Source organism: Parasteatoda tepidariorum, chromosome 8 (genome assembly GCF_982258835.1).
Source record: "Parasteatoda tepidariorum strain Cologne lab strain chromosome 8, Ptep-v5.0, whole genome shotgun sequence".
NCBI classification, from domain to species: domain Eukaryota; kingdom Metazoa; phylum Arthropoda; class Arachnida; order Araneae; family Theridiidae; genus Parasteatoda; species Parasteatoda tepidariorum.
In genome coordinates, this window is record NC_141762.1 from 54,808,188 (window position 1) to 54,831,483 (window position 23,296).

The following is a 23,296-nucleotide window of genomic DNA, read 5'->3' on the forward strand; positions in this document are numbered from 1 at the left end:
ATTGAACTTACTTTTCAGTTTTTTTTTTTACTAAATGTGTGGTAATAAAGAACTATAATCGTTGAAAACCAGAAACCAGAATTTTCGGTAAACCATCATCATATGAAAAGAAAAATTAATTTTTTTCTCCATATAATTATATGATTACATGAATTAAACAATCAATTGAAGTAACATATTAATTTATTTCAAGATAGTGCATTTAAAATATCTCTTGTAAATTTCAATCACTCTTAGAATAACTTGAAAAATACATTAGCAAAAGGGTCCAGCCAGACAAGAACTAAATCAGATTTTCTACATATGTGATAATAATTTTTTTTTCTCTATAGATGTCACACGCAAATATCGGATGACGCAAGAATGAAAGAAATCATGATGGGCAGGGCCTTGCTGAAAGATAATTTTTTTCCCTGTCATCAAGAAAAGCAAATAGTCACGAAAGATGACTTGAGAAGAAACTTTTCGTCTTTCTTTAAAAAAAAGAAAAATATCTAAGAATATTTCAAGATCGATATTACATTCACTTTATTATTTTTTATCTTTTTGTTTTGCATTTCGCAAGTTCGAACGAAGTTTGGCGACGCGCGAGTGAATTTGGCAGAGTAATTGGAGCGTTTCTTTTCTGTTTTTTTCTCTTTCAGTTACGGAAGAATAATTATGAAATTATTTGATACTGTGCTTTAAATACAATAATAGGTTTTTAGAAATCCTTTGCAAAAGAAGAATTTAAAAACTTTTATTTCCCTTTTTTAAATATAACTTCTGAAATCTATTTATTTTTCTTGTAACTTTTTATCGTTTGTCTTTTGCTTTTTACCAAACAAAATAATTTTTTATTGGTTTATTAAAAATGCCTCCTAGTTTATGTTAAAATTGAAAAATTGTAAATGTGTAGCTTAGATATATTTTTAGCATATTGTATTTTCTTTTAAAAGAAATTTTTATATTCTTAATAATGTTCATTGACAATGCTTTCCAATGTATATTGCTTTTTATGAAATAAAAATTACATACTAATTTCAATGTAACAGATGTTTTCTAACTTTTTTTATGGCCTTTAAATTTATGACGCGCATTCTTCATAATGTGTGAAATAATGTATATTTATAAATGTAGATTCATTAGGTTAAAATACCTGATGAAGAAACGAATAGAATTGAAGAATAGAATTCTCACTAAAAATATATCTTGCTTTGAAATACATTCGTATTACACGAACAACTGTTTCTTTTCAGTCTCTTCAGAAGTGAATTGTAATCATAAGTTCGGATTAAATAAGGTATCGTCAACTAATGAAATGGATAGAATAGAATTCTTGCTTTGAAATATATTCATATAACACGAATACCTGTTTCTTTTCAGTCTCTTCAGAAGTGAATTGTAATCATAAGTTCGGATTAAATAAGGTATCGTCAACTAATGAAATGGATAGAATAGAATTCTTGCTTTGAAATATATCCATATAACACGAATACCTGTTTCTTTTCAGTCTCTTCAGAAGTGAATTGTAATCATAAGTTCGGATTAAATAAGGTATCGTCAACTAATGAAATGGATAGAATAGAATTCTTGCTTTGAAATATATTCATATAACACGAATACCTGTTTCTTTTCAGTCTCTTCAGAAGTGAATTGTAATCATAAGTTCGGATTAAATAAGGTATCGTCAACTAATGAAATGGATAGAATAGAATTCTTGCTTTGAAATATATTCATATAACACGAATACCTGTTTCTTTTCAGTCTCTTCAGAAGTGAATTGTAATCATAAGTTCGGATAAAATAAGGTATCGTCAACTAATGAAATGGATAGAATAGAATTCTTGCTTTGAAATATATTCATATAACACGAATACCTGTTTCTTTTCAGTCTCTTCAGAAGTGAATTGTAATCATAAGTTCGGATTAAATAAGGTATCGTCAACTAATGAAATGGATAGAATAGAATTCTTGCTTTGAAATATATCCATATAACACGAATACCTGTTTCTTTTCAGTCTCTTCAGAAGTGAATTGTAATCATAAGTTCGGATTAAATAAGGTATCGTTAACTAATGAAATGGATAGAATAGAATTCTTGCTTTGAAATATATTCATATAACGCGAATACCTGTTTCTTTTCAGTCTCTTCAGAAGTGAATTGTAATCATAAGTTCGGATAAAACCAGGTCTCGAAAACTAATGAAATATATAGAATAGAATTATTGCTATAAATATATCTTGCTTTCAGATATATTCGTATAACACGAATACCTGGTTCCCTTCAGTCTCTTCAGCAGTGAACTGTAATTATTAGTTCGGATAAAACCAGGTCTCGACTACTAATGAAATGAAGAATGATCCTTTCTAATCTTGTAGACAATTAATTTCAAATGACTCCTGAACTGAGCGTAAATTTAACAGAAACGAAAGCATTTATTAGAGAAAACATAAATTTACAAAAAGAGTTTTTAAAAAAATGCGTACTTCTAAAAACTTATTAAAAATTTACAATATAACCGTTAGTTATAAATAAATAAATAAAAACATTAAAAAGAAGATCTTATGAAGCCACTTAGCTCCTTGAAACTGGGTATACACTTTAGTTGAGAGAGCTAACGTACCAATCTCATGATCGGCTGAACGGAGGTCCAAATCTCAGAGATGACACTATATTTCACCCCTTCCTTTAACGCATTAAAGTAATCAATCTTCAGCAATTCTCAAACATCGTTTCACTGTTGTTGTTTTAACTGAACTCTTTACTTCAGTCACGGTCATAAAAAAGTTCATTTACGCGAAGAAAAATTGTGCACGTGTCGTTTTTCAAGCAATAGGAAAACTTTATAGCTTTCAAAAATATAATCTACAAAGCTTACATTTTTCCAGCTGTCGAAAAGAAGGCGTCCATCACAGAGAAATATTAAAAGAGATTACACTCTAATGTTAGAGAATATAAAAAGTCAACCCGCTTTTTTTTCAGTTCGTAGCAAAATGACAACACTGGCGCCAAACGGTTTTACCATCATACAACAACAAAAAGTTTAACTACAAGTTACATGAATGAGTTTATTCTATTCTTTTGAATTTGTTGATACTTTCTCGTGTCCATGAAAAACTAACAAAAAATAATAATAAATAAATAAATAAAATAAAACGCAAAAACACCACCAAAGGTGGCAACAATTGTGACTGCCTTTTATGGAACGTCTTTGCTAAATAGGACCTTCCACAGTGGGTCCATGAGTGGAATTAGATCAAGTTTCAGTGCTCTTAGGGTTAAAACTTGATTGGTCTTCTGTGCTCTTAGTGTCAAAACTTGATTGGTCATCAGTTCCCTCTGGGTTAAAACTTGATCTGATTTCAGGTCATTTTTTACACTCAATGTACAATCTTGTTTCATTAGAATAGACCAGGGATGACGAACCAATGGCATGCGTGCCATTTATGGCACGCGACACAATATTTTGGGCACTCCACCGATCACAATTGTTGTTACACTATGAATTGTTATTACACAAATGTTATTACGCTATGAAGCATACGTAACAATTAAATTAAAATTCACAAAAAACAGACAAAATAATAAAAAATTATTAATAAAAAAATTGCAAATTAATACTAAAAAAACAATTAATAAACGTAAAAAACAAGTTAACAATAAATAACTAGCAAAAAAAAAATCCACAGTCCTGCTTAAACTAACATCTTACAACCTAATATAAGTTATTGGTCATCGAATCTGCAACAACAGAAGTCACACTGATGTTACTTTAAGTTGAATTACGTGTATAACTGAGACATTGCAAAATGTATTTTTTTTCAATGTAAATAAAGAGTTTTGAGTTGATAGTATTTATTATTATTATTTTCCCAATAATCACGAAGTCAAAATTATTTGACGGCACGTTTATCACCTCATTAAGCAATTTTTTAGAGAATATGGCACGTTGGTGTATAAAGGTTCGCCACCCCTGGAATAGACCGTCATTCCCCTAATAGCGATGGGTTCTTAAACTTGTGATTGTGAAAGTTAGAATTCTCGGGAGTTCGATAGATGTGATGAGTGGCTTCTTGAAGAAATGAAGTAAAAGTCTTATTCTGATCACTGCGTTTATCTCAGCAAGTGGGATGATGATGTAGTGTTGGCCATGGTCTCAGGCTTCATTGGCCGAGGAATCAGCACACTAATTTCCTTCGATATTTGTAGGTGCAGATATTCATTGTAGCATACGGGATTTTCCCTTGCAATACAGCTGCTCGAATAGAATATTTATGAATGCTAGTTGTTCCATTTATGATGGCTTCAAAGTCCAATTTGGAATATGAAAAGATTCTATATCCTTTTGTAATATCAATAGCTTGATAGTGAGTCATGTATATGGTGAGGGCTTCTCTAATCGCTAAGAGCTCTCTGGTAAAGTTAGAGGCAATTACACCTCTGGTAATTTTGTGTTCATGTTTCCTACCAAGGAGAAGGGCAATTGTTGAGATATTTGTCTGAGGATCCATCAGTGTGGTAAACTGTCAGGTTATCTTGGAAAAAAATTTCTATCGTATCGAATCCTTTTAGTTTAAGAGCAATATCTTCCTCTTTTCAGAGCAAGGTTGCAACAGGTTGAAGTTAAACTTAGTTTTTCTGTGTGATTTTTTTGGAAAATAGTGGTTCTTTAAGAAAATCTAAGGTAAAATGTTCTATATTGATCTGTTTTCTGATATGTATATTGATCTTTATTGATCTGATATTGATCTTTTCAAATCAGTGAAAACCGTCATAGAGATATGATCTGCGTTGTGACAACGGAGTTAGTTCATGAACTTGATGGTGGCGAGATTGCGCCTGTCTTTTGGAGTAGGTATGCCACATTACTGTACGGCTTTTTCATTGATGGTTAATGAACCTGCACCAATAATAAATATTTCTTTGTAATTATTTGGTTATTTGTTTTATTTTAGTTAAATGAAATGCTTAGAAATTAATTCTTTAAGCTTGTCGTGTACTAATAAAGACAAAAGTAATTTTTTTTTTAACATTTTAGATTCTATTAATTTTTTTCTTCTTAAATTTACGCTGATGTTCATTTAAATACATATTTAAAGGGATGACAAGCAACTGTATTACTTTTAATCTAAAGAATGAAATCCGAAAAGCGTTAATAATGCAGTTTCTTTCTTTTTTATGTTTTTAGTAGAATTTAATAAATGACTAAATTAAATGAATATGAGTAAATAAAATCATAATAGGCACACTCTTAACGTATAATGCGCATAAAATCGCATAAAGTTTAAACATGTAGACGCCTTAACATATAAGATCTAAAATTTAAAAAAATAGAAACTCATTATAAAATTTAATATTTCTACATCAGTGCACTGTATGAAAAAATTTCGAAACGCTAACATAAATTCACACAATCCTATCTTTATTTAATTATTTTGATTGATATGGAGCAACAAAAAATACTTTACTTTGGATCTAATCACATTCAGAGAAGTTACTCAGTCCTTCATCCTTTAAATAAAATCCTTTTTAGGGCTGAATGAATTAAAAATATGACAGAGACATTAAATTATAACCGTAAAGTGTTTATTATTCAAATCTGCAGTCGTTTCTTTGAGAGTGCAGTTGGCTAGCTAGAGGGAGCAGTTGGGCTAGAAAGAACTTTTAGAAAAGAGTCCTGATGACGACAGAGTGGATTGTCCTTAAGTGCTATAGTTCAAGGAGCCCATTCTTTAGACTCACTAGACGTGAATGAGGAAAACAAAACACTTTTGGAAAAAAAACAGAGTTGCAAACGAAAAAAATAAATAGAAAATAAAAAAAGGTCATGTGATTACTCTTGGATTTCAAATTAAACCATTTTTTAAAAGATCGGTAGACTGACCAGCAAAAAATTAATGAAGTATATTTTTTCTAACTAAACATCGATTATTTATCAATCAAAAGTAACCGCATAATTTTTTGTATTTTTTTTTTTTTTTCATTTTTTAAAGTAACATCTGCTAGTTTAAGTCAAGGTTATGATTTCATCAGCGAGAAATGAAAGAAATAAAAAATTGCCAATGCAATTGTTTCGAAATAAGTATTCCAAGAATTATTTCACGATTAAACAAAATAAATTTAATAAAGCAGCAGAAAATTAAAGGTTTTATATCAACTTATTTTTTAAAAACATAACTATTTTCAAATTATTTATCTTAGAGCGATACAGAATAATAAAATCCATGAATAACATTTAAGTATTGTTTGAATATTCATACCACCGAGAAATTTTGCTTTCGTGGAGAACTTTTTGATTGAACTAAACTGCATTTGCTTTACATGCAGAGGAAAACCACGAAAATCTCCCACGGTTAAGCAGACGGCAAGGAAGTCTAACCCAAGATCCGTCTACCACTGAGGATATTTTATGCCAGTATTGTGATGGGTTCGAACCGGATGCGGAAGGCGAATCAACCTGGGATTCGAACCCGGGTCACCTCATTAAAAGGGGGGAGCTCTATCCCTTAAACCACCATGACTACCAGACGATCAGACTGGAAACCGTCAGAAGATCAATATTTTTTTTTTTTTTTTTTTTTTTACAATTCAAACCCGGGAAGATTTTATTTTACAACGCCCAATTCTGAACATCCCGCAGAATCGAAAGTAAATTATTTTTAAGGGCTTGTATGTTTTTAGTTACATAATAAAGATGATTATATTCTGATAAGAAGAATTATGTAAATCCGTCGATTGTATTAAATAATTTCACAAGTTTTAACTTATATCCTCTCCGGAATTGTTTAACCTAGTTAGAATTCATATTTTATCTCTGCTGTGCGGATGTTTAATTTACAAACAAATTTTTCTTGTGTATATTATATATAGCGTATATATAGTGTATATAATTAATGTTTTTTGCTTCACATTATGTAGGAAAAATAGCTTTGCTGATTCCTATGTTTATCTTATCTTACTGTAATTACGAATTTTAGAGTTACTTTGTAACTAAAATGGCGTCGGTTATTTCACACCAAATAGTGAAGAAAACAATTCTTGGTGCAGTGAAACACCTAGATCTAAAAGTTATGTATGATGCGTCATAACTTTTAAAAAGTAGTGTAGCGAACTACACCACTTTTGACATTGAGATACCCTAAAATATTTTACAGTGTACACAGTAAAACATTTCTGCGTATCTGAACACCAAAAATGGTGACATTTATTACACCAAACTGATGTCCTGCTACATAAAAGACAAAATGATAGTTCCTAGTGCCACGATAACCCTAGAATATTTTTTACACTGCTTGAGGTAAAGCAATCGCCCCCAACCACCACGTTTGTTACTTAGTAACACTAAAATGTATAATTGCAATAAGATATGATATACAAGAGAATCAGTAAAGTTATTTTTACGAGACAATATAAAGTAAGAATCAGTAATTTAGGTTATATACTTGCGTACACTAATTCTTAAAATAAAATGAATTTGTAAGTCAAACATACTCGTTTTAGAGAGAATATGAAGACGAATTTGAACTAGTTTTTACAAAGCAGGTGCTGATAGAAATTATACATTTTTAAATTATTTAATGCAGTTTACAGAGACATGGAATTGAAATATAAATATCCTTATTATACAACTGGAAACATACATACATACTTTTAGCAGCAAACTTTAGTTTCAATGAATCAAAAGCAACATTGAAGAAAGCTAAAACTACTCGCCAACTCCATATCGATTGGAAACAATAAAAGATGAATTCAAATGGCTCTAACATTGGAGTTTCCAGAAAGCGAAATATTATGGTGTAAAGACGAGTGTTCGTAGAGTTAACTTGAATAGTAGAGTTGTCGAATTTGCTGCTAACTTGAAAAAAAGGGTTTCTTCACGCAACTTTTAGGGTAGTCCAAGAATAAATTTGGAGAGATATTACATTGCAGTTTTTCACAGTGTATAAGACAATAGAAAGATTTTATGCCAATTTGCAAATCACAGAATTTTTATTAAGCATTTTTCTCATACTTTTTCTTTATTTTACATTAATTTAGGTCAAAATAAGTGAAAAATATTACATTTACCATTGCTATAATTTATGGTTACTGAAGACAGCATGAAACACCGGTGTTTTTTTCTGCGTTAAAGGTAAAATCTTCCATGCACGACTCCCTTCCAAATAATAAGTTTACAAATTTCCACTTGTTTGCAGTTATTTAAATCTAAGAGAAACAGTTGTTCATCATTGGAATTTCCTTAATTTACAAAATCAATTGTTGATAAATGTTGGAATCTGAATGAAAAAAATATTCAATTTATTTATTTTGGGGGAGTTTTAAATTTTAGTACAAATATAATTTCGATAATCTAACAGATTTTACTTAGTAACTATTAGACTGTTTTTTTATAAATGAAAATCCCCAAAATATATTTTTGCATGCTACGGCAGTGTCAGAAGAAAAACTATATAAAAGGGACGCAGATGTCCCATCTGGATCAAACGGTTAAATCTTTTGTTTAAAAATAAATAAATTTAAGAAAAGAAACTATTTTTTAACAATTTAATGTTTATCCCAAATAAATTGTTCATATATTTTTCAAACACAGTTCATAAAGCTTTCACCCGTCCTTCGGGAAGAAAATCCATGAAGAAATAAAAGGGGAAAAAAATGTCGTAGCCAGACATCCATCAATATTTCTGATGTTATCATATCCAGTGCGAGGCATTCGAGTGTCAAAAAAGGAATGAAGACTGTAGGCAACCCAATGAAGGGTAGTTGATTAGATAGAACAGTATTCATTCTTTTCTTTTTTGGTCAGGATTTCATGCATTACTGTTCAATGAGTCTGAAGTCTGATGACATAAAATAGTCCTTCGAAGATGTATAAGCTATTACGATCTGCCAACTGAGAAAAATTATTAGATATATATGACGGTTAATAGAAGTTTGTATGGGAAAATACCTATGATGTGTTGTAGATTTCCTTTTCTGAAAAAGACATTTTTTTATCGTGTCTAAAACAGTACAATTTGTTTACTTCAAAAATTAACCATTTTTAAAATATATAAGAAAAAACAGCTGATTTTATTTAATTTGTATAGGGTATTTTTTTCCTAGAAAACGCTATGATTAAATATTTCTGAGATTGATATTGATCAGAAGAAAAAATTCGTTTGGCTTATAATCTAAAATTAATTTGATTTTTAAGAAAGATTTTTTTTCATAGGAAGGTGAGGGGGATTCTCAAAAATTTACCGATTGCAAAGAATTGGCAATAAATTTTATATATGAAGATCTGAAATAACTGATATATAACTAACTAAGAAAAAACTGAATTTATGTTTATTTCTACATGAATTTATGTTCATTTGTAAAAAATTCTAAATAAAATTAGAGTAAAAAGTTCCAGCACTGAGGGTGCCGATACGTTTTACCGTAAAATCTATTTTTACCGGAACATGTTACTCAACAAAAATTTGATATATCATAATTTTTGCGTTAATAATTACCATAAAATCACTGAATCACTCAAATTAAATAAACATTTCTGTAAAAATTACAGTATAATATTTTACGGTAAAATGAATTTTACGGATGATGTCAATATCAAAGTGCCGATTGATACCGTTACCGATACCGTTATTTGATCCGGAATATTTTACAATATACAAATGAGCTCAATGAGAAATTATCAAATAAACGAATGCATATAAAAATTATTAGACATTTGTACAGAAAATGTGTTTCGTTTACGTATATTCTAAGATAAGCACCAAAAAAAAAAAAAAAAACGTTTTTACAAGAGTTAGCTATAGGCTTTTCATGGGTACAGTCTGCTTACTGTTTAAAAGCAAATCCGCAGGGTATGTTCATATTTCCTTAATGTGACAGAGTATGACAGGTATTTTATCTTAAATCTAACAAATAATTTTAATCTGTCACACTTTTCTCTAAAAGGGAAGTGTTATTTTTTTACTTATATTTATCAGAGTACCCAAACTACTCAACTCAAGTCAATGTTTCAAAGTAACAAGAAAACATATTAAATTAATGGAAAGCGTGCATTATCGATAGGCTTGAGGCGCTTATAAGCCTTAATTCCATTAATTAGAATTATACATTAAATGTGTTGTTCGCTAACCAAACATGTATTTTTGTCATTAAAGCTGTTTCGCTTTATTAGGCAAAATTTTTAACGAAACTGGCTGAGTAATTGTTTCTTAGCAAATAAATAACCGCAGGGTGTTTCATAATTTATATGAAAGTGCTGATTTTTTCCCGCAACTGGTAAGTAAAGACAAAACATTTATCTAGAATATTTTTCATTCGGCACTAGGATGTGTAATGCCATTTCTTCTATGTTATAATCATGAAGTAAACAAATATTTAGGAATATGAATAAAACAATAGTTATAAATTCCATTTATATAAAGAAATATGTTTAAACCAATATTTAAAATCAATATATAAACACAGACATGCTTCTATTATTTAAATTTCGTCAGATTATTTATTCAATGGCTTAAGTAAATATTCTTAAATATTATTATACAGGAAATATAATTTATGCGACTGCATCTCGTTTTAGACATCAATTGATATTGATATCGAAAAACTTAACTACTTCTGTAAACTGTATTCACAGAAAACGCAATAAAGATGTCAATTATAGGTTCTAACAAATGTGAAAATCAACTAATTAGGCAATTTACGAAAAAGTACTTAAAGATACTGCAAGAGATAAAGTAGATAAAGATACTCTACATTAAATATTGAAGCTCAAGTTGGACGAAACTCTGCATTTATGCAGAACCCGATATAAACCGCAGAGTTCGAACCCGATTCACATTATTGGAAGTATTCACTGTATTGGAAGTATATAACTGTATTCACATTATACTCAATCCCATGAACTACCACGTTTCTGTGATCTGCATTAAATTATTTTATAATGTATAATTTCTATCACTTCGGTGCTGTTAAGCCTATTTCGAAATCGTCTCTTAATATCCTTTGTGTTCTACGCTTTTGTTTGATTAACAAACTAATTTTATTTCAAGAGTTAGTGTAATTTAATGATTTTTTTGACTAATTTAATGAGTTTTACTTTATATTGTATCGTAAAAATAACTGCAGACTCTTATACCTATTCCATCCTACTCTAATTATGAATTTTAATATTATTGACTGCGATAAAATGTGTTAGCTATTTTATACTTCGCAGTGTAAAATAACATTCTCTAAGTGTAGTGAAGCATTAAAAACCAAGAGTTATCTATGGTATTTTATCACACCAATTTGGTGTTGAGTAGTTGCCGCCATTTTTGGTGAAAAATATTCTACATTATGACATATTTACTTTTTTAATGATGCATCGCTTTAAATGCATCAAATATTTTCCTTCCACTATCCATAAACCACATACTGATAGTTTCATTGCTTTCTTTAGATAGCCAAGGATTTATGAAGTTTAGCACAAATCCTTGTATACCTAGAAATATGCAAATTTAATTTTGGTGAATAAGTTGACTACTTTTGTACTGTTAATAAGTTAGCAAAATGCGCCATTTTAAATTTTTCAATGCCTTGATCTAAGTATGCAGATTCATACTCGTGTTGATGTAGTCTTTTCTGGTTCGCAGCGAATAATTTGTGTGACTAAGAAAGCCTTCCAAAAAAAATAATAATAAGTGCTAAGTTACGAAAAAAATATTTTGTTTTAAGCTTAATTGTTTCTTAATATTAGTTGTTTCTTGTTACTTTAATATAATCAGAAAACTGTTGAAAAGTATAGCATTCATATAAAAACGTGCGAAAAAATAACCTTTACTTTGTTACGTAACTTTTTGATTTAGTTATTCCCAATAAATGCTGTATTTTTGTGCTTCACTTTATTTTATTAAAAGTAATATTTTAAAACGAGAAAAAGAATGTAACAGTAAAAGAAGGCAAAACGCTAATGCTTCTAAAAATGGAAGAATGTTAGAATCCGCTTTTAACTCTGAACTTTTGTTCTTGGATAAAAAGAAAGGTATCAAAATACGTTTACATATTCCGTTATGCTATATATATAGCAATAATTTGTCCCTTATTAAACTAAATTTGACGAAGAAAGTATTTTTCAGAAAACATAAATTTCTCATTACCCAATATCTTATATTTTAACGTTTGGGAATGTTAGAAAAAGAACAAATCTTAACACTTTTGAGATACAGTTCGTGGGCAAATAATATTTTACGGTTTCTGTGTGATTATGAATAAATTACAGAATGTTTCGTATTCTATAGCCTTCTCCTTACATAAGTATTGATCTAAAATGTAAAACTAACTTGAGGTTGACTTTTAAACAAAGGCTGAAGAAGAAATCTCTTAGAAAGCAATCTTAGACCTCTTTTTATTTCATTTTCAAGGCTGATATTCACTTCCACTCCTTTTTTTTCTTTGGATTTCTGCCAGGACTAGTAATAGTTAAAAGAAAGAGCTTTGATTTGATTGGATGAGGTAAGATAAAGGTTGTATTTGATTGGATGGGATAAGAAAACTGAACTAAATCGATCAGTTTAACGGTACGTTGACACGAGCAAATGTGCTCTATTATCTGCCTAAGTAAAGATTCGTCTTATTCTTTTCATCCAAATTACTCTTCCCCAAAATGACTTCAAAAATCTTAATTTCATTTTGAACGAAAAGCAAATTAGTTTTCAAGAAAATCGAAACAACGATGTTATTTTTACGATTCTGTTTTAATTTGCAGAAAAATGCGCTTAGCGTGAACATATTAATAGATCTTCTGCATAAAATCCTTTAGTTGAAAGGTCAAGAATAATGAATTTAAGTTATTGAATTATAGAATTGAAATTAACTCACTATTTTAGCAAAATAACTAGCATAATTTATTATTTTTAAAGGGATATCAGTTTAATTTAGCGAAGGGGTTTTGTGCTGTAGTTTAAAAATCCGTAATGTTGCTTATCTATCTCTGCAACTTTATATTTAAATTTAATTAAATTTTATAATGAATGCGCATATTTTATATTTCTATTCCAAGCAAACTATTCGGCCAAAAAACATAAATGAAAAATTATTTTCATAAATCCAATACTCTATGAACCTAAGCTTTTTGTAAAAATTTCTTATTGAGTTTGTACGAGTATTTATTTATAATTTATAATTGAAGTATCATTTAAATGAATTAAGTAGAAATGCGAAATTTAATCATAAAATACGGTATTTGTTTTATATTTGGCAGGTAAATATTAAATATTTTTAATTAAAACTATACCAATTTAAACACTAGAAATCAAATAAAAGTATGTTACTTTCAGTTTTGCATAAATAACTAATGTTTAAATTATTGAAATTAAAAAGTCTTGAAAACGAAATAACGAAGTCCCAAAAAACAGAATATTAAAATTTTTAACACCATTATGTTTTAAAGTTTCAAAAACTTTTCTACTTTTTTTACATAAAATTTTTTTATTGATTTTTCCGTTTATACGATCATCTTACATGCGAAAAGTTTTTGATAAATTGTGTCTCACGCCATAACTCACTAAAGTTTAAAATGAAGGGAATTTTCAGATTCCACTGTAAAAAATTCTGGATCAAATTACGATGAAAAAGTAATTGCGGTAAATGCATTTTTACCTGAACATTTTACGGAACAAAATATATGATATACTGTACTTTTTACAGCAATAATTACCGTAAAATCACTTAATCATTCTAATTAAGTGAATATTACTGTAAAAATTATGGTATAATATTTTACGGTAAAAATGAATTTTGAAGTAAAATAGATTTTACAGATCGTGCACCGAAATTTCCGATGCACAATTTGTTACAGTGGGGATAGATTTAAATGAAATTTGTTTAGGAGATAATATAATCCAATCGAAACCATTGGAAGGTTACATAAGATGCGCATTATCATGTATAACACTCCTCCGAGTTGAAATATATAAAACATTAGTTGCAGAATCGAACATAAAAAAGGGTAAAGGAGTATTTGACTCATTCGCAACTTTTTTTTTAAAGGATAATGATATAAAGACCTTATACAGTTACTTAATGCAATAAATAAGACAACGTAGGTGCCCATATAGCATTTAGTTACAGTCGTTTAGCAATATTGTTTTCTGACGGTAAGTACATCTACCTTTCCTAGAGTATCCAAAACATTGCCTATCGAGTTCAAGTCTTAAGATCCAGCTCCTCAATCCATCCATTGAATATTTCTCCTTCCAATAATCTCTCAAAAAGATCAGTTCTTTAGGGCATGGGTTACCATGCTTTAAAATGCACCAAGAACAAAACTCTTCGCTCATACCAGACACAATGCTAGCTTAAAACCCACGGGAAGTCATGCGACCATGCACCTGAACTGTCAAACTTTCACTACTATATTGTTTATTTCTCAAACATAGGAAAGTAGAAAGCGAAGTCCGTGATGATCTAAATAGGCTTCTAATAGGATAGGTGGGCACACATCCTACCAATATCTTTGAAAGTGGCACTAAGCCTGATGTGAGAATATTGATGACATATTGGAACTATAGTGAGAATAGGAATTATATCAATGCTAGCCGTTAAAAAAAATAAATCTTGAATCACTATATTCCCTTTTTAGGGGTATGGTTGGCTCTGATTTCATCCAAAAGGACAACAAGGCGCAGCCATATGGAATTCAACGATTTTCTGGAAAGAGAAGATATACTCGCCGAATGGATCGACCATTCAGAATACTAAACTTCAGTCCAATAAAGTATTAGGGGGACCGAAAAGTAATGTCATTTCGGTGCGTTTGGTATTTGTTATCTGTATTTTATGTAAATATAGCAATAACATTTACATTATTGTAAATAAATTATGTAACCTCGTTAGCAATAGTCTTTCAATGCCAGATCAAAAAGGAATCGAAATGGATCGAAAAAAATTACTTGGATTTTAAGACTAACGAATATTTAATGCGCCGAAACGACATTACTTTCCGGTCCCCCTAACATATCTGGGACACTCTGGACAAGACTCTCTTCCAGCAACCATTCAGTGCTTGAAAACAGTGTTGCTGAAAATGTCGGCCAACTATGTAAAAAATTCCGGATCAGATTATGGTAAAAAGTACCAGCACATTAGGTGCATCATCCGCAAAATTAATTTTACCATGTAATCCGGTTTTACTGTAAACTTTTATTCCATATATTTTACAGTAATAATTATATAACTACAATGATTCAGTAATCGTACAATAAATATTACTGTAAGAATTGAAGTATATCAGTTTTTTTTTTCTTCCGTAAAACTTGGATTTTAAAGTAAAAAGTATCGACATTCTACAGTTCAATTACGACAGGAAGACGTAAAACTTATTTTCTGTGTGAATTCTGTATATCACTGAAAATGGGTTGAGAAGGCACTACATATTCTGTTCCATTTTTTGCTCGATTATGTAACCACTATTACAAATTTACTTTGAAAACTTTTCTACTAAAAATCTTCATAAAATACATTAAAATTTTATATTATAGCAGGCCACAATATTTTCACAATCTTAGAAAAATGTATGGGATTTCAAGGCTTTGCTCAACTTGTTCTTTCAACAAACGCCTCAATAAACTCAAATCACTATTTTGAACTTACAGATGATATATTTAACGCGTTATACAACAGCAAATGTATGGACTACAAATAATTATTCGAATATTTTAGTAGAAAGTTTTTCGCCAAAAAATGCATGGCACTAAAGTGATAATTAATGACATTAAAGAAATAAATTTAGAAATAATTATTCTTAACTAAAAAATAAGCGTAAATATCAGTACATAAAACGCATCTCCCTTGTTTACTTTTTTATCGCTAATGAGAGTTCATTACTATATCAATTTCGTTTAGAGCCAAGTTAGGCAATGAACGGTTAATTCCCGTCACCGTCCTCCTCTGGAGTATTTCACGTCAACAGTCACTTCATTCCTCTATTCACATGATAATTGGAGTTACTCCAATCCCTGCACTCCCCCACACTCTGCCTGGAAAACTAATTACCTCTGTTATTCGGTTCTGCCACCATTGAAATTGTGCATCGTGGTGTTAGCTTTTCAAGCTAACTGCTATATACATGGGGATAAAGGAATGTAGAATACGCTTATTTCATAGGTGGCTAGGAGAAAATAATTTCAGCTATGATGAGTTAGTAGGCATTTTTGGGATTAAAACTGTTTGCCCCTCCCGCAGTAGCGTTGAGTTAATGATAAAGAGATGAAATATTTCATGGAAGTTAGGAACTCGTTTAAGATGTTTATTTAAAGAAAACACACAATGCAATGTGACGTTACTTTTCGTTCTGACATAAGAAGGAATAGGGTAGTGGACATAAAACTAGTGTTGGTAAAGTAAATATTTCTGTTGTTTATCACTGAAAGCTTCCTTGTAAATTTTGGCAGATTCTCAAAACTGTGTTAAACTTTCACATGTAGTTAGTTACAAAACGGAACACTAGATTGTTCACTGTTAGAATTTTCAGTCTAAAACTACCGGCAGCAATCTGTCTTTCCGATTAACCGTAAAGTTTACGGTTAAGAATATTTCCTTTACGGTTTTGAAGCAATTTGCAACTGGTATGGTTAAAAAGTCATAAATAAAGAAGTTTACGGCATTGTAACCATTTACAGCTAACATAGTTTCAAAAACGTGAAAATGAAATGTATCTGAGCATTTGAGTTAGGCATCTAGCTAGTTAATTAACATTGACGTTAGGTTGTGTTTGAGTTGTATTTTGTCAAATAAACCTTGCAATGGGACTTAGCTTATCTAGCAGTGCTATCTAATGTGAGAGAGGAGAAATAATATCCTTTTTTATGTTAAACGGCACTGTGATGCTGTCTACAATGCGTGAATAAAAGTTTTGCATTCCAATAGTTCAGCGGTACCAATTGGGGAGCGCAGGACGCTGGAAACTCTTTACAAGCTGAAAGAATGGAAGAAATATTGTGATGTCAAAGCTGGAATTCGAACCCTTGTTCAGTTGGTTGGTTGACGTATAATGGACATGGAAAATAATTCAATAATAAATTAATAAGACAGTATATAGCTCTGAAGTTCCAAAACACTGCTTCAGCTATATCAAGGCAAATTCATAACCATAAAAAGGGGTTGCCAGAGCCGCAGAAAGTCCTAGTTAAGACGGTCATGAGATTGACAGATTAACCCTCACGGCTGTAGTATGTACCGAGCTCCAATGGACAAAGCAACTTCATAATATTGGGCTAGTTGGTGCGAATAAATTCCTGGTTGTTTAGGTATATAAGATGAAATTGTCGATAAGTAATTTTTCTTACAGTTAGCAGTTAGAATACCATTTTTTTTAATGTTTATTTGGCTGTTTTGTTATGTTAATGCAAAATTTGATGTTTGAATATGTTGATGCAAAATATTAAATAAATTGTTATTTAACCATTTTTTGGAGAAATTCCAAACAGTGTTCGGTAGCAAGTTTTTTTTAAAAAAAAGAAAGCTTTTAAGGGGAAAAGTAATTTCTTAATTTGTGTGTCTTGAATTTGCTTAATACAAATTTTAATTGTCACTTTTGATTTGCATTTTTTTAATTAACAGATGATGAGTGAAAAAGAACAAATGACTATACGAGGCTAGTATGGGCACATAGTGGCAGGCTACTGTGGGTATATCAATATTCGGCCTTCTTCAGTTTTTGGAAGAAACACCAATAGTGGTATTAATTTAACGTTAATATTAGCGATAATTTCTATTTTTTAAAAATATCATTTTAAGATTAAGAGGTCTGACAGGGCAAAGTTCACATGCAAATATATTTCCTTTATAAAAATACATAATTGTATTGAAATACGTCTTAAATTAACGAGATTTGTTTTACATTTATTATTTATTTGGGTATTTTTCAATAAATTAAACTACTTTTTTAAAATAGTCAAACCTAAAGGAATCCCTTCTTCTAGAAATATACACTGGTCGACTTAGAACACTCTGAGATTCTGCGAATATTCCTGGATTTTGAAATTTTAAAATCATTTAAAACCTGCAAACGACGAATAATAAATAAATTGCCACATAAAATTATTTTTTAAAAAATTCTTTTTGTGTTCTATCGAAGTAATTCTTTTTGGCACAAACGTAGAAGAGAAAGCTAATTTTAATTTTATAGAAAAACGTTTTCGCTATCTTTTTTCGTATACATAAGGAAAAAACACTCAAATAATGTATATCAACTACAGATTTTTTTTTAAAAAATAGTAAATAAAAAGCAGAGGAAAAAGTTTTAAGAAAATGAAAATGAAACATATTGATTTCAACTAACCTGAAAACATTATGCATATTTTATCCATAAGTAAGAATTTGCTTAAAAGTCTCGAAAATATGTTCCATGACTTGATAGGTTATTACTTTAACATCAGCCAATTTTTTTCAACCTTCATCAAAGTACTAAAATGGATTGCTTAAAAAAAATTAGGTCAAAAGTGAAAGAAAGTGTATCATCTCCATGCAACCGAGCTGAGAGTAGCAAATGTATCGGAACAGATACAAAAGAGTGACCTTCAAATGTCCCAAAGATATGTTCGTGTCTTCTAATATTTGTTTCCCTTTTATCGCAGACGATACTTTTTTTACTCTTGTTCGTCTTTATTTTTCTCAACTCTTTTTCTTCTTCTCTTCTCATTAGCAGACGATAAAGGAATTTTCCGGACAATTCTGTAGCTTCTCTTGGTTTCGAGGTTAATTGTTATTGAATATTGGTTCTTTTAATACCAACTGTATTATTGTTATCGAAGTAATAGTAATGTTATAAAAACACAGCCAACAGAGAAATACCCATATAGCAATTCACAACCTCCGTCTTTGTCTGGATTCCTACTTTATTTTAAAATTACATTAATTTGGGCTGGGAAGGAAAAATTTATTCTAGCATTTTTCAAACACAGTAAAGGTGCCAAAGCAAAAGAAACTTTAATGCTGCGTAACTAGTGTTTATTTAGCTTTGGTTCTAAAATGAAGAGCCTTCTTCTGTATCACAAATCAGTATTAAAAAAAGAAACACAGAGATCCAGTAGAAAATCATAAACAAGTTACGTCAAAGAAAAAAAAAGGAAACAAGATAATCAAACAAGAAAAGGGAGATAAAGAACAGAGATAAGAGCCCCTAATGTTGTTAGGTATAGAAATTGAAGGAAAATAGATTTCCAAAATTTTAGAAATAATAGGATGCTTGAAATCACATTAGCTAAATTTTCAACATTTTTCAAAATATGAAATTATTCCGAGAGATCTTGGTCAGTGGCTATGTAAGAGAGTTGAATAACTTTTGAAGAAGAACCTATTATAAAAAGTCCAGCTTTGCAAGATGCTGTAAGTCTTCTAGTTTCCCATTCCTTCCTAATGTTTGGATTTTTTTCCATTAAATTTCTGAATCCTACAACACCTGGAGTTCTTCCTCATCACATCCATTTCTTCCTATTTAAATGTCTTTGATAAGCTTGTTTCTTCTACCTTATCAGTCAACTCTTCTTTTAAATATCTATAACTTAATTATAATTTCATCAGCCTATCTGTGTTTCTTTCCTCATTCAGTTTTCAACAGTCAGTCGATTCTTCTTTTAAATATCTGTAACTTAGTTATAATTTCATCAGCCTATCTGTGTTTCTTTCTTCATTCAGTTTTCAACAGTCAGTCGACTCTTCTTTTAAATATCTATAACTTAGTTATAATTTCATCAGCCTATCTGTGTTTCTTTCTTTCATTCTGTTTTCAACACTGAAGAAGGTTCATTATAATGGAGCCAAAATCATAAAATGTCCATTTATCTTGCATTGTATATAATTTTTCACGTTGTTTAGCTTTAACATGTTGCACAAAGTTAAACTTTTCCTCAATTGAGCAGATGGAACTTTATGAGGAAAAAAAACAAGAGAAGGTCGTTGGAAAACTGCAAAACATGCAACTGACACCCAATTGCTCAAACAAGAAAAGAAAATTAAAAATGGTAAAACGCCACACACGAGAAAACCCCATTTTCGGCGTTATATCAATTTTTAGTTTATGAAGATCAGAATAATCATATTTGAGATTAGATCAGAATAATCAGATATCAATTAAGATCATAATAATCAGATATCAGAATAATCAGTAGATCAGAATTCTCAGTTAAAACTAAATATAATAATATGGACAGTCACCTTATAATTTAATAATATTTTTTTGTTAATACAATAAAAAGTTGTAAGTATATTAGCAATGGATTGTAATATAAGCAGCAAAAATTTTCTTTTTAAACGAGTGTCGACAATAATGGTACATATTACTAACTCTCGCTAAGGTGCGAAATCAAACAAATTGAACAAAAATTTTGTTTTAAGCAGTTTTCTGTCTTACTCAAGCGCACAATTTTATTAACATTGATTAAGATACCAATATATTAAAATAATTAAATAATCTTATAAAACATGAAGAGAAAAACTCTATGGTATGTAGTATTGAAAAGACATATTTAAATAAGAAATGCATTTGATTGCTATTCGTATCCTTTAATTTATAGTGAATAATATTGTAATTCAGGAACAGAAGTCCTTAATTGATTTTGCCTTTTTTTCCCTTTCTTTTTGCAACACAGTGTTCGGTGGAACATTGCCAGTCTGTACAATGGACAGTATTTTCTCTTTCTTTAAATTACATACACATTGTTAAATTACAAAAAATTGCAGAAATCTTGAATTGAACAGCTAAACTGTATTCAACAGTGCTCCGAATAAATAAATAAATAAGCTTTTGTGTAAAAATAAATAAAAGATTATTGCACAAATTAGGCAAATGCCTCGGTCTTAGAAAACATTCCATGCATTTGACAGTTTTCTATAATTTTCCGATTCCACGTTAGGTAGATTTCGGTTAAATTAATTCAATGTTATTTGGTATTACGCTTTGCATTGATTTTCAAAATTTTCAGCTTTCGGCGAAATATTTCTTTAGCCAGCCTCCGTCAACACATTTTATTGCATTTAGGAAAACTATTGAGAATATTTTATTTATAAATATTTTAGTATATTTTTATTGTTTTTTAATTTAATTTCACCATGAGTAAACGCTAATTATTTTCAAAATAATGAGAAAATACTTCTAAGTCCCTTTTTAGGAATAATTTACAAGTTCTATTTCTTTTAAAAACTTAAATCCTAATTATATTTAATAATGGATGTTTCCTTATTTTTAGTTTCGAAAATAAAACTAAGTTCACTATATTCTGAAAACGCCAGTGAAAACCATAAATACATATTAAATGCAAATCTATCAGATGTAATTTAATTTTGGAATCCATTTCAAGTAAACTTCCTTTCTTGGAATCCGCAGCATTTTCTTTTTGAAATTAAATCCACCCTGCTAGAAAATATTTTACTTGACTAAGTAAATTCTCTAACGAGCCAAGCACTCAGGGATATTTTAAGATTGCTTCTAATAGTTTGGCAATAATCTAAGTCGATTGTGCCTACTCTGAATGCCATACTTACAATGGATGACAGAATCTCGCTAATAGCTTTCTGACGCTGAAACTTAAGTTACTTGGGGTAAACATCGTAATCAAGTTTGCGAGCGGATACCATTTAATCGCCAGTTAGCGAGGCATTTTGGCGATCGTTACAGCTCCAACAATAGATATTGCTAAACAGAAAGCTGCAAGGGATCATATTGTGCAGACTGTAGTTATATACCGATTTCGCGAACGCGTGTCTAAAATCGTTCCAATTGCTTTTCGAACAAAGTTTTATGTTTGTTTATTCAGAACTCTCGCTTTATTGCAGTTAGTTTAAACAATCATAATTGTAAATAAAAGCAATCAATAGCCTTTTATTTATTTATCTTTGAGCCCAGATTCGTAAATTTTCCTTTTCTCCAAATAATTTATTCAAATTTTTGTTTTAGTTTGAAATAATTAAAACATTTTCCATTAAATATTTGTTCATAGGAAATTGGGTACAAGCAACTCGAGAAGAAAAAGAACACAGCTGGTTATGTATAAACAACATAGAATGGAATGGAGTTGCTGACATAAACAAACGCTATGATACAGCAGCTAATCAGGTTGAACACCCACGCGTGACGTTGCTTTCTGGTACCCGATTGTTTCGAAACGGAGATGTCAAACAGACAACCTCTCTAGCTAATCAAGTTCGATACACACGCATGACGTCACTTACAGGTGCCCAATCGTATCACATTAGTTTAAGCATTGAGGATATGACTTCAATTAACTCTGTAATTGACATCGTCTTAAAAATTTGTCCCTCGTGGATGTAACAAAACTGTTCAACATAAACTAAGGCTAAACTAGATGATCAATTTAACTGTTCCATGCTGTATTCAAACTGTTACAATTCAACCTTGCTTAAACAAGTTTTTCTTAGCCACATAAACAAATATGGATGTTCAACATGCAAATTGGCTGTAAAAAAAGTTTCTTAATGAATATTGTTGATTAGTATCATATTAAACATGGTTATAAACAGGAGAAAATAATTTCCTTATTATTTTGCTTTATTTATGTCAAAGGTATTATTTTGTATTTCACTCCCATATTTAATCCAGTATGCATACAAAAATCAACAATAACTTACTAGTGGGCTGCGCCACCTGCTCGCTAACGCTCGACAACCCCCGAAAATTGCTGCGCAATCTTATATGGTTTGCTTCGCAAACCAAGCTCGCTTCGCTCGCTACTAACTTAGGTACATTGCAAATGCACAAAATTCTAAAAATTCAAAACAATCATTCAAATCCATATAACAACTTCTTTTTTTTTTTTTTTTAAAAATAACATCTTTTTAGTAAATATTAAGTCATTAAAATAAATTTCAATTCAAATAAATGACATGTAATTCGTTAAACCTATTAGAAATGTGCTATAGTATAAAATCTTAAGATAAAATTTCTAAAACTGATATCTCTTTAAAAAGGCTAAAATTTTGGTTATAATTAAGTCTATTAAAAATTGAAATAAGTGAATTTCCAAAATAAATTCGGGATATAAATCAAAAATCGTCAAATAAATTCGTAATATATAAATTCGTGAAAAAAGCGCTTTCGACAAAATACTAAAGTAGGATCTATCGACAAAGACTACTCACTTCTGCCTAGCCTAATAGTATGAGATTGCCGCAGCTGATAGGGTGAATTTCGGAAGAGATCACTGGTTATTTCAGTTTCCGTTTTTAAAAGCGCTATATGTTGAGCCACCTCAGCTAGATTTTTAGCGGTAATCATTGGTCGATTTTCTAGCGTTGCCATTCGGGGAGTTGTAATGAGGCTTTTTT

General features: G+C 30.2%; 1 protein-coding gene and 1 long non-coding RNA gene across 7 annotated transcripts in view; one reads left to right on the forward strand and one right to left on the reverse strand.

The window, feature by feature from the left end:
• LOC139425698 (uncharacterized) overlaps positions 1-647 on the forward strand; it is a 105,973-nt gene extending 105,326 nt beyond the window's left edge. Inside the window, exon 2 of one of the 3 annotated variants that reach the window (XR_015428746.1) lies at positions 333-471. This is a non-coding gene — a long non-coding RNA (uncharacterized LOC139425698). Of the gene's footprint in view, positions 1-332 lie in introns of all 3 variants that reach the window. The other 2 variants (XR_015428745.1, XR_015428747.1) reach the window with 2 other exon arrangements.
• Positions 1-23,296, reverse strand: part of LOC107439128 (sodium/potassium/calcium exchanger Nckx30C) — a 247,483-nt gene that overhangs the window by 94,466 nt on the left and 129,721 nt on the right. The window lies entirely within an intron of this gene.